This window comes from Macaca nemestrina, chromosome 9 (genome assembly GCF_043159975.1).
Source record: "Macaca nemestrina isolate mMacNem1 chromosome 9, mMacNem.hap1, whole genome shotgun sequence".
In the NCBI taxonomy this organism is placed as follows: Eukaryota; Metazoa; Chordata; class Mammalia; order Primates; family Cercopithecidae; genus Macaca; species Macaca nemestrina.
In genome coordinates, this window is record NC_092133.1 from 110000192 (window position 1) to 110010619 (window position 10428).

Below are 10428 nucleotides of genomic sequence, written 5' to 3' on the forward strand. Positions count from 1 at the left end.
CAGGGCTTTCCCTTTACAATGATTGCACAAACCAAAACTGGCATTTAGCTACCCCTCTCATTTTGGCCTGTGATTGACTAGAGGATAAATACAGATCCGTATGAAACATCAACTGCGTAGACCAGACAATCAGACTCATTAGTTATTGGAAATGCTATTATCTTACCAATTCTGTAATCCTATTTCTGTAGTTACGTAATTTTACCCGAAAGAGAAAAGGCAACTTTGACCTGAATTACATTAAAAATGGGCCTTTCACTAAATCAGGAAGAAAGATTTCTTCCTTCTTAATGAATCATAATTGGAAGGCTGTAATAGGTGCAAGTGTGAAAATGGATGTGGAAGAGGAAATAAGAATGGCATTCATTATTTCTAGTAATTCAAATATTTAAAATGATACTTTATCACTCCTAGTTGGGGCTTCGGTTGGACCATTATTCATGTTTGCCTATTACTGTGTTGTTAAATTCAAGACGTTTTTTATGCCGGCAGGGACTTTTGATGACTAGTTCTCAAAATAGAGAAGAATCTGCAGTTCAGGAAGATGCGATTTGCTCAAGGTCTCACAATGGCAAGTCCACGACTTGAACTTTGGTTCTCTGTCCAAAATTCGTTCCATTCTGCTCTCCTCTTTCCCCAGGAATGATTCTGAAAACAGAGTGTTGCTACGGCAATGAGGTTCATGGAAATTCTGTTGTTCTTTCTCATCAATAGATATAGGCCGGGTTTGATGACTCACACCTGTAATCCCAGCACTTTGAGAGGCGAAGATGGGAGGACTGCTTGAGCCCAGGAGTTCAAGACCAGCCTGGGCAACATAGCAAGACTCCATCTCTACAAATAATAATAATCAGAAAAATTACCCAGGCATGGCGGCATGTACTTAAAGTCCCAGCCACTCAGGAGGCTGAGGTAGGAGGATTGCCTGAGCCTGGGAGGTCAAGGCTGCAGTGAGTCATGATGGCATCATAGTACTCCAGCCGGGGCGACAGAATGAGACCTAGTCTCAAAAAAAATAAAATAAAATAAAATAAAAAATAAAAGAAAATAAAGGAAAAGAAAAAAATTGGGAGGCCTAGGCAGGCAGATCATGAGGTCAAGAGTTTGAGACCAGCCTGAACAACATGGTGAAACCCCGTCTCTACTAAAAATACAAAAATCAGCCAGTGTGGTGGCTCATGCCTGTAATCCCAGTGACTCGGGAGGCTCAGGCAGGGGAATTGCTTGAACCTGGGAGGCAGAGGTTGCAGTGAGCTGAGATCGTGCCATTGCACTCCAGCCTGGGCAACAGAGCAAGGCTCTATCTCAAAAAAAAAAAAAAAAAAGAAAAGAAAAGAAAAAAGAAAAAAAAAAGAAAAATGTCTGTAGATGAGGTAGAGATGGAGAGATGGGGACCAACGAGCTCGCCTACAGTCTGCAGTTTCCTCTTTCCCTTAGTTCATGGAAATTTCCTTTAGGTAAACAAAAAACAAAATGTATCTTGTCTTGCTCTCTGTACTTTGAAAAAGCACAGGAAACAGAAATTCTACATCATAGATTATAAAGTGCAATTCTACGTTAAATTGAAGTGCTTATTTTAATATATACTTCTAACTAGTAGATACATTTCTGCTTAACATTTAGTGGTTTCCTGATTTTCCAAGAGTCAGCTTCCGAATTAGCAGAGTCGGTGGAGATGCACATGGAAGACAGTGAAGGTGCTGCGCAGAGTTCTCGTGGCCCTCACACCACTCTTGATGGCCGTCAGGACCAGGCAGCTCAAAATCAGAGAATCGCTTTTCTTTTCCTGGGATGTTAAGCATCCCTTATTAATGTGCAAATACCCCTGGAAGAGTTAATACTGAATCTTTTGCTGCATTAACTATAAACACCTTAGTAAGTAGGAGTCTAGGTCTAGATTTCTCCATGAGGAGAAATTTGTACTGAGAAGTAAGACACCAAAGATCAATTTTGTCCAGAGCTGAACCTGAGTATTACCATGAATAATAAGTGAAAATAGCTTAAATTCCATTAGTAACATGATTCTAGCCAATAGATTTTAGACCAGGAGGGGCTGCTATTATAAATCATTATTATTTTATGATCAGAAAATGAATACACCGATGTTTACAGCGAAGGAAAATGCAAGCCAGCTTTTGCCTTTCCTCCTGAGGAAAGTGATGAACTGGTATGCATTTAGAAAATGCTGAATATCTTCTAGGTCTAACCAGCTCCATCCCCTCCTAAAATGTCCATATGTGAATTAGGCACTTTGCAGATTTTGTTTTTAACTCAGCATTTGCTGATCTTAAAAGAATTGCTAGTGTAAAAATGTACCTTGCATTTGAAAGAAACCTGTTACAAGGAAAGGTGTGAACAAAATGCATTATGTTTGTCTGACATATTGAAAGTGACTCATTTCATTCAAAGGTGTTGATTTCTTTCTTTCCCCTCTCTTCTTCTCTTTTTAGTTCAGTTATAGTGCATGAAATAGTAGGTGGTCAAGTACTCTCCCTGGCAGTGCTCATGTTCTGTCACTTTAAAAATTTCCTTTCCTAATAGGACCGCAGCTTAGCCAACCGAACTTTGGAAAAGTGAAGTGTTAGTCCTTAGCCGTTTGCAGTATGGAAACTCTACTATGCCAAGACTGTAGCATTTCTTCTTTTATTCTCACTTAGTGCTTGGTGGTAAGGTGATAAGGTGGTAGGTCCTTCATATTTATAAAACAAATAATTAATCTGATAATCTAATTCTCAAAAGCCCAATATATAATACATTCCCAAAGGTTTTAAAAAATGTAGATCAATTAAAATCAAGAATAAAATCACCAGTATTATTTTGCCATACACTGCATGTTTATAAAACCACAAATCAATCGATATTGGATATAGAAAGCCTATTAGCTTTTTGCGAAATGGCATGAATTAGGTTTTTTCAGTGATCCATTTGCCAAAATGTATAAGACTTGAAAACCACAAAATACTTACTTGTCTCTAGACCTGTGTACCCATTGTAGTGGAAGGAACTAGGGGGTATTCCATACTTAGTAAATCAAGTTTACCTGGTAATATCAGGACAGAAATCAGTTACAAAGCACCATTTTGTAAAGTATTTATGTCCTAAATATTTAGGTAGTGTACCACTTTTTTTCTTCTAAACAACATTAACAATCTGTCTTTGTGTCACTTAGGCCCTTCCCAAGTTGCATGAAATGGATGAATAATGTATGATGTCATGCCTCAGTGATTCACATAGCTAAGCCCAGGTAAACATTCGCTGCCAAGATTTGATTTTTGTTTTTTAACGTAATAGGGTCTAAGTGGGAAGATTCTTTATGTGGGTATTTTGAAAGGCATTTTTAGACACTTAGACATTTTCATCATGAGAATTAGAAGAGACAGGCTTGCTTTGTCTTATATGTTGAAGGCAGGATGTTAATGCTGGGAGTGTTCGTAAGTCAGTTGCCAGATAACCAGACCAGAGAGGAAGGACCACTGGGAGAGCTGTTCATCTTTGATGAAAATAGCTGATAAAGTCACCTAAGTTTGTACATGTTACTGATATGGAGAGGAGACAGAAAAATACTGGGTGGAAGAGGGTGGTTCCCTGGCAAAGGCCCCACCCTCAAGCCTGGAGGCCCACAGCCCTAAATGGGGACAGGCATTCCTGTTTTCACACCCAAAAAGTTGCCTTTTAGCCTGCCATGCCCCCATCCTGTACCCATATAACCCTGAACCCCAGGCTTCAGAAGCGGACGAGCAGATGAGGAGACAAGTAGACAAACAATGTGGCAGAGAAAGAGAGAAGAGAAGGAACTTCTAAATGCAGAGAGGAGTTTGGCTGGGGATGATTGGAGAGGAGCTTGACCAAGCGTCAGCCAAACTCCAGGGGAAGATCATCTTCCCACTCCATCCTGCCTTCCAGCTCCCCATCTATCCCATTGAGAGCCACTTCCACCACTCAATAAAACCCCACATTCATCTTTCAAGTTTGTGTGTGACCTGATTCTGCAAAGGCAGAGGGGGCACTGAGCTGGTTAACACTTAAGTCATCTGTGGATGGCAGAGCTCAAAGAGCATTGTAACACTGGGTTTGCAGGCACCCACCCCTAGACACTACTGTAGGGGTGGAGCCTAAAGTGCTCACCCCAGCTCCTGCACTCCCCCTCCCGCAAGGGGTTTGGGCTCCCAGCAGTTGAACAGAGAGCTGGACCCCTGTCACATACCCTGTGAGGGAGGCCAGGTAACTCTCTCGTCTCATTACCTGTATCCAGGGGCCAGATTGGGCCCTCCTTATAAATCATCTTTATAATGTATCAGATATCAGAACATTTCATACTTAAGAAACTCAGAAACATGAGTTCTGAGAAGGACAAAATACTCTTACTAACATCTTCTGTTTCTGCCTGGTAATTAGGGCCAAGAACAGAGACTGTATTCCTTAGAAGAGATGATGTCCTAAAGGGACGAATACAACTCGTGGTACAAACAGGAAGACAAGTTTCTTACGAGAGAAATATTTATTCAACTGACATTAACTGAGATGGTCGGAAACTGCCTCTCATTTTAAACACCTTTGCAGGAAACAGACTGCTTCTTATTCCACCAAAACCCGCACAAAAGGAAAACAGTTGTAGCTTGAGGGCAACTTTGAGAACAAAGACCAAATATTGACCCAATTGAAATTTGGCAGCTCCATTTCCCTGAAGGGCCATCTCTGGGTCATGGATTAGGTGCTGTGGCTTTTCTTCCTTTTGCACGGTTCTGGCCTTGGCAGCACTGGGCTGTAGCCTCCAGGGTTGGTAATTTGTCACTCTCCAGGATAACTCTATTTCAGAGGGATTGTCAAGTGGCCAGGAAGGCAGCAGGGCCACCCGCTGTGACCTGATGTCTGAGCCTGAGAAGACCTGTCCCTCTTGGCCAGGCACTTCCCCCCAGTCCTGTGGCTTTTGGACATCTTCAGAGACCCAGGATGAATGGCCCATATCTGGTTTTTCTCTAGTTCATATTGGTGCTGTACTCTGCTAAGCATGAGGTGGTTGTGTGAGAACTGGAGAAAGACGAGAACTGGGTATTATGTGGATAGAGTGGCATTTTGTTTAAAAAGTAAAGGAAAATTTTGTGTACATTGTCTAGTCCAGTGTTTCCAATCATTTTGTGTCTAATATTATTTGGCTTCATCATGTTTTTCATGGATCTGTTTTTCTGTAGGTGCTTTTTGAAACCTGTACATGTACACACACACACACACACACACACACACACACACACGCACACACGCACAAATTAAAATTAAATTTGTCCTGAGAAATCTGAGACTATTAGAAAACTAAAGTGGAGCCAATGATATCTTTTTTTTAGTTCGTGCTTCATCAAGAAGTTTTTGTTGTTTGATTTTTAAGGACCATTTTCTACCACAAAGTAAACATCAGGAGATGTTTTTCTCCTTCGTGATGATTTTAATGCCAAACCCACTTTGTGTGGTTCCCTTTAATTCAAATACTTGCATTCTATAGAGAATAAAATTTTAATCTGTGGGATCTTCCTGGTGTCCAGGAATTTTGCTGACGATGACATATACTGTGGCTGGGAAAGCGATGAAGAGACACCCTCATCGCATGGTGCATGGACTGTGTGCTGGCTGAAACACAGGGTATAAGCACTTGGGTTGAGGAATCAAAGTGCCTACTTTGGCTTTTAGACAAAAGTACCATCTTCCAGGGGCAAGGAGAAAATGCGGTGATTATGGGATGATTTTTCAGAGTTGAAATCAAATTAAATGGGTTTTGAGAATGAGCCTTTTTGGCTTAAAAAGCTTAAAAGGCATTTATTTTACTATAAAACACAAGTTTCGTTCCCTCTTTGAGGTAATTACTGGCTCTACCCTTTACAAAATGGACTACACTGCAGTGGTATGGCAAAGCAAGCTGAATTTCTGTCATTGGTGTGGTAAAGATGGCCCCCATCCCAAATTGCAGACTAGCAAAATGCTAAATGCTACTTACGTGATCTAAAATGGGTTGATTTCATTGCTCTTTATCAGATGTCAGGAACCAGGAATAAACATAAAAATAAAGTTTCACAGAGGAAAAAAAATCTGCCAATTACCCTCAGTGATGCGAAAATTGTCATCATTTAAAGCCATCTTCACTTACATATCACATTTCCAAAAAGGCTACTTGGATTCTCATTCCCATTTTCCACAGGCCTCCAAAGACAGCTTTGAACCATATTTTAATTGTTGGTTCTTACCCCCAGTCTTCATCGTTTGCTTAAACTGCTTTCTGAAACTGGTGATGCTAACACATGTTCACTTGTTCCGGTCTCTGTTGCCTTCCTGGATATAGTCTCCAAAAATTTGCTTCTCCTCTACATTTCAGACATTTTTCTTCCAACTGTTCTTACATACTAGCCAATGCTTTTTAACTAAAGTGGTTTTAGAACATTTCTTCTGCATTCAACAGACGGTATAAGACTATTGCCTTAGCTGTCTCTAACAACCTCCATGATTGGGATGGGGGAGATACATTTGCCGAAGGAGCAGGGGTAGAGGGAGGCAGAAGATTCTAGAGTCGTGAAGAATGGTGTTGGGATCCTTGGGTGTTGGAGGGAGGGGAAAAGGAGGTAAAATTGGAGAGAAAATGGATGGTTTAGTACTTATTTAGGCATTTTCTGTTTTAACCTAAAGACTCACTCAAGACAGATGCCGACTAGAATTGGAGCCCTGAACTTGGAGATAGATCAAGGATCTGATGACTCTCTCTGCCCTCTTCAGATCAATGCAGTTTCTTTGTTATGATGTATCTCCTTGTTTTGCTCTATTCTACCGTGGATACAAACTGACCATTCTCTGTATGCCCATTTTGAATTCCGAGAAAGCCACTTTGGTTAGCAATTTACTACTGACCCGGTTGGCCAGTGCTACACATGGCACAAACCTGGGCGCTGGCTGGACTGCCTGTGGGACGTCTCTGTCTGTCCTAACAATGGCTGTTCCCAGGCAAAGCACAGCTTGAGAGCTGTGCTACTGAGTGGGAGTGGAGGCCGGAAGGGAGCTGCACGTAGGAGTTAGCTGTGATGGGCTCCATTGATACCTCCACCCTGTTCAGTTCTGTGTGGATGCGTGATGTATTCAACAAAACAAAGAACTGAGAGAACACAGGCCTTAGAGTATTGTTATGAAAGGAGCAAATGTTGGAAAGTTGCCTGAGTACTTAAGGCACGTTTTAGAGGTCAAGAAAGGAGATGTATTTGGAGCAAGAAAGGGGCTTGGAGACCAGGAGCAAAGGGATGTACATTTTTGTCCACTTCTTTTTTGTAGTGCACATGGATAATTTGGTATATACTGAATTCTTTGCCATGAATTCCCACAAGAGCCGGTGATTTTTTCTTGCCTTACAACAGTCTTCCATAAAAATATTGGAGAGAGAGCATGTTTCCCTCTCAGTATCTCAAGGCTTGAGGCTGCATTCTCTGCAGGAGATTGAGAAAGGGATGGAAGGGATTTTCACAGGTGGACCATTTTAATCCTTTTCCTTGGTACTGAAACTTGAGTCATCTCCATGACCTTTTACCTGGTGGGTCTTTCTCTAGATTGGAGCTGTGTTTCACCCGGACTCCCTGAGTTGCTCCGAAATCAGGAAAAATCTTTCCTAATGAAGAAGTACTAAAGCATTAACCAACCTGCCACAGGTAACTAGAGGCATTATTACATACACAGTCAGTTTGTTAATATATAAAACCTGTAGATCTTAATCTGAGTGTAACTTGAACTAGAAAAAACAAGGATTTGAGTTTGAAGATTATATGTCTTTTTGTCTCTGAAGAATATTCCGGGAATGATATTTGGGTAGAGAGAAGAAAAATATTTCATTAAAAATTTACTCTGCACATGAAAACTGAATTCCACATGAACAAAATATGATCTTTGCACAGTATATTATTTGCAGGCACTGACATTTCGGTTTCCTCAGAAACAGGTGAGCTTTGTTTTGTACTCTATAGAGCCATATGTGCAGGCGGATTGTTAATAGGTGTTCTTTGGTGAGGAGCTCTCACTAAATGTGTGACTGAATGGACTTACTTTATATTAAAATGCAGAGTTGTAATATGTGTAATTTTTACTCCCTCTCAATCAAGTGATAAGTTGCTTTATGTGGTCACAAGTATAATAATTTTCTGGGCATCGTAAGATGACTGGTGTGGGGTCTGGATTGAATCACTCACATGGGAATGTGGGATGAGATTGGCACCCTTGAATAAATAACACACTTGCATTATTTTATTTTTCTATTTTGCATTAAAAAATCAGTACAACTGTTATAAAACCTATTTTTGTCTTAAATGAAGTCAATTAAATTTTCAGCTAGGCCAATTCAATAGAAATGAGTTTGGAAAATATAATCAGTACAGAGAAAGGGAAGCTAAATGTGCATTCAGTCAAAAAAAAAAAAAAAAACTTACACGTTTTTCTTGCTCTGCTGAGAGAGGCTATTGGGTAGGATATTCTTGGCATTTGTTCATTTAAAGATAAGGATAACTCCCTTCACGCAACCCTGAGAGCAGGATGCAGCGAGAATTTCATCAAAGGCTGTATAATTCTGTAAACATGTTCTTGGGAGTTATAGAAATTCTTACCCATCCTCATATAATTTTGCATGCAACCTTCATGGAAGAGCCTCCTAATTTGTGTTGGATGAATGATGTCTTTTTCTAATTAGGCAGATGCTTCCGTTTTAGCTGGGAACGAGAAGACAATGTCTAATTGAGCTCTTTTTTTGTTGTTGTTTTGGTTTTTGGACACTGTTAGAAATAGCCTTGGAATTTAGTCTCCTGATTGACTCGTGTTCTAATTAAAACCCAATTTGATTGATTCTGCTTGTGCCTTTCTATAGGAAACACAGAACGATGTCCCAGATTCGCAACATGTTGAAATCGCTGACTCCTTCTGATGCCCCTGATGTGTTCTGACATTCACAAGCGCTCCACACAGAACCCCATCTGCACCGACGTGTATGTTCTCTCAAGCTCCAACATGGACACATCATCCCACTTGACCTTTTGTTATTCCTTTGTTGTAATATATATTCAAATACAATTACTGAACAGGATCTCATGGAGTTAATATGGCGGTATTGCTAGTTTCCATTATCTCAATTTACCAAAGAGAGAAAAATCACTTCCAGAATCTGAGTAAGCCTAAGCTGTCCTTTATTTTTTTCATTTGCCTTTAGCTTTAAAGGCTTGGAAAGTCCTATGACCCTAAAAGTTAAATTGGCTTGTCTAATGCATACAGATGGCAAAGCCTTGTGTTAGATACAGCTGTCATTTTCATCTTCAAAAGAAAGGAGGGAAAGTATCATCAGCTTACCTGCAGCATCTAACTTAGAAAGGTGAGCATTGTGCAGACAGTAAGAAAGTCTAGCTGATGCAGTCGCATCTGCATAAAATAACAATTTTTTTTTGGAAGAAAGAGTTTTCATTGCCATCATCCCCTGACTTATTCCAAATACACTTTCAACTTCAGGAAAATAAAAACATATTTGTATCTCTGCTAAAGATATCATTACTTGAAAGCTTTCATGTTGGAGTAAGGAAGGCACGATGCTTGTAGAATCACCCGGTTTGATTCTTCTCCCAACTTTTCACATGAAATATACTGAGTTTGCATCCTCTGGCCCAAGAGAGAATCAATTTCTCTCCCAGGGGCCCACCCATTTCTCTTAAAACATATCCAGCCTTCCATTCTACCTCATGTTTATCTCTTTCTACTGAACTGTAAGCGTCTTACCCTGCTTTTTTATAGATTGTGAAATGTTTATTGAATAAATGCTTGGACTTTTATAAAGAGGTAAAGCATTTCAGCAACATCTTCAAATAATGCATATGCCACCCTATTTGATTTAGTATGTATGCAGTGAGGCCAGGAGTGGTGGCTCCCATCTGTAATCCCAGCGTTTTGGGAGGCAGAAGTGGGAGGATCACTTGAGGCCAGGAGTTCAAGGTCCATCTGGGCAACATAGGAAGACCCTATCTCTACGAAATAATAATAATAACAAATAAATAATAAAAACTAGCTAGGCATGGTGGTGTGTGCCTGTGGTCTTACCCAGGCTGAGGAGGGAGGGATTCCTTCAGCCTGGGAATTTGAGGTTTCATTCAGTGAGCTATGACTGTGCCACTGCACTCCAGTCTGGGTGACAGTAAGACTCTGTCTTGGGAAAAATAAAACAAAACACATACATATATGCAGTGAAGCTATCCACATGAGCCTGAATTCTCATTGTAAAGATCTAATAAATTCATAGCTTCAGATAGAATCCAAGGTTGTGCATTTTTCATTAGATCATGCAAATGAGGTGAACAGAGAAATGATCACACTTCAGCTTACGGAGGGGAGAGATGCTCACTTAGCAAGCACCTCCACCAGCAGATTGCTGAACATTCTCCG

General features: G+C 40.5%; 1 long non-coding RNA gene across 2 annotated transcripts; it reads left to right on the forward strand.

The window, feature by feature from the left end:
* The first annotated feature begins 760 nt into the window (after positions 1–760).
* LOC105495970 (uncharacterized) lies at positions 761–9878 on the forward strand. 2 transcript variants are annotated; one of them, XR_011607502.1, is made up of 4 exons: positions 761–912; positions 3170–3244; positions 7572–7670; positions 8873–9878. It is a non-coding gene; the product is annotated as an uncharacterized lncRNA (long non-coding RNA). The 2 variants fall into 2 exon arrangements; XR_011607503.1 differs by lacking the exons at positions 7572–7670; positions 8873–9878 and adding an exon at positions 4396–5117.
* Positions 9879–10428: the final 550 nt, after the last annotated feature.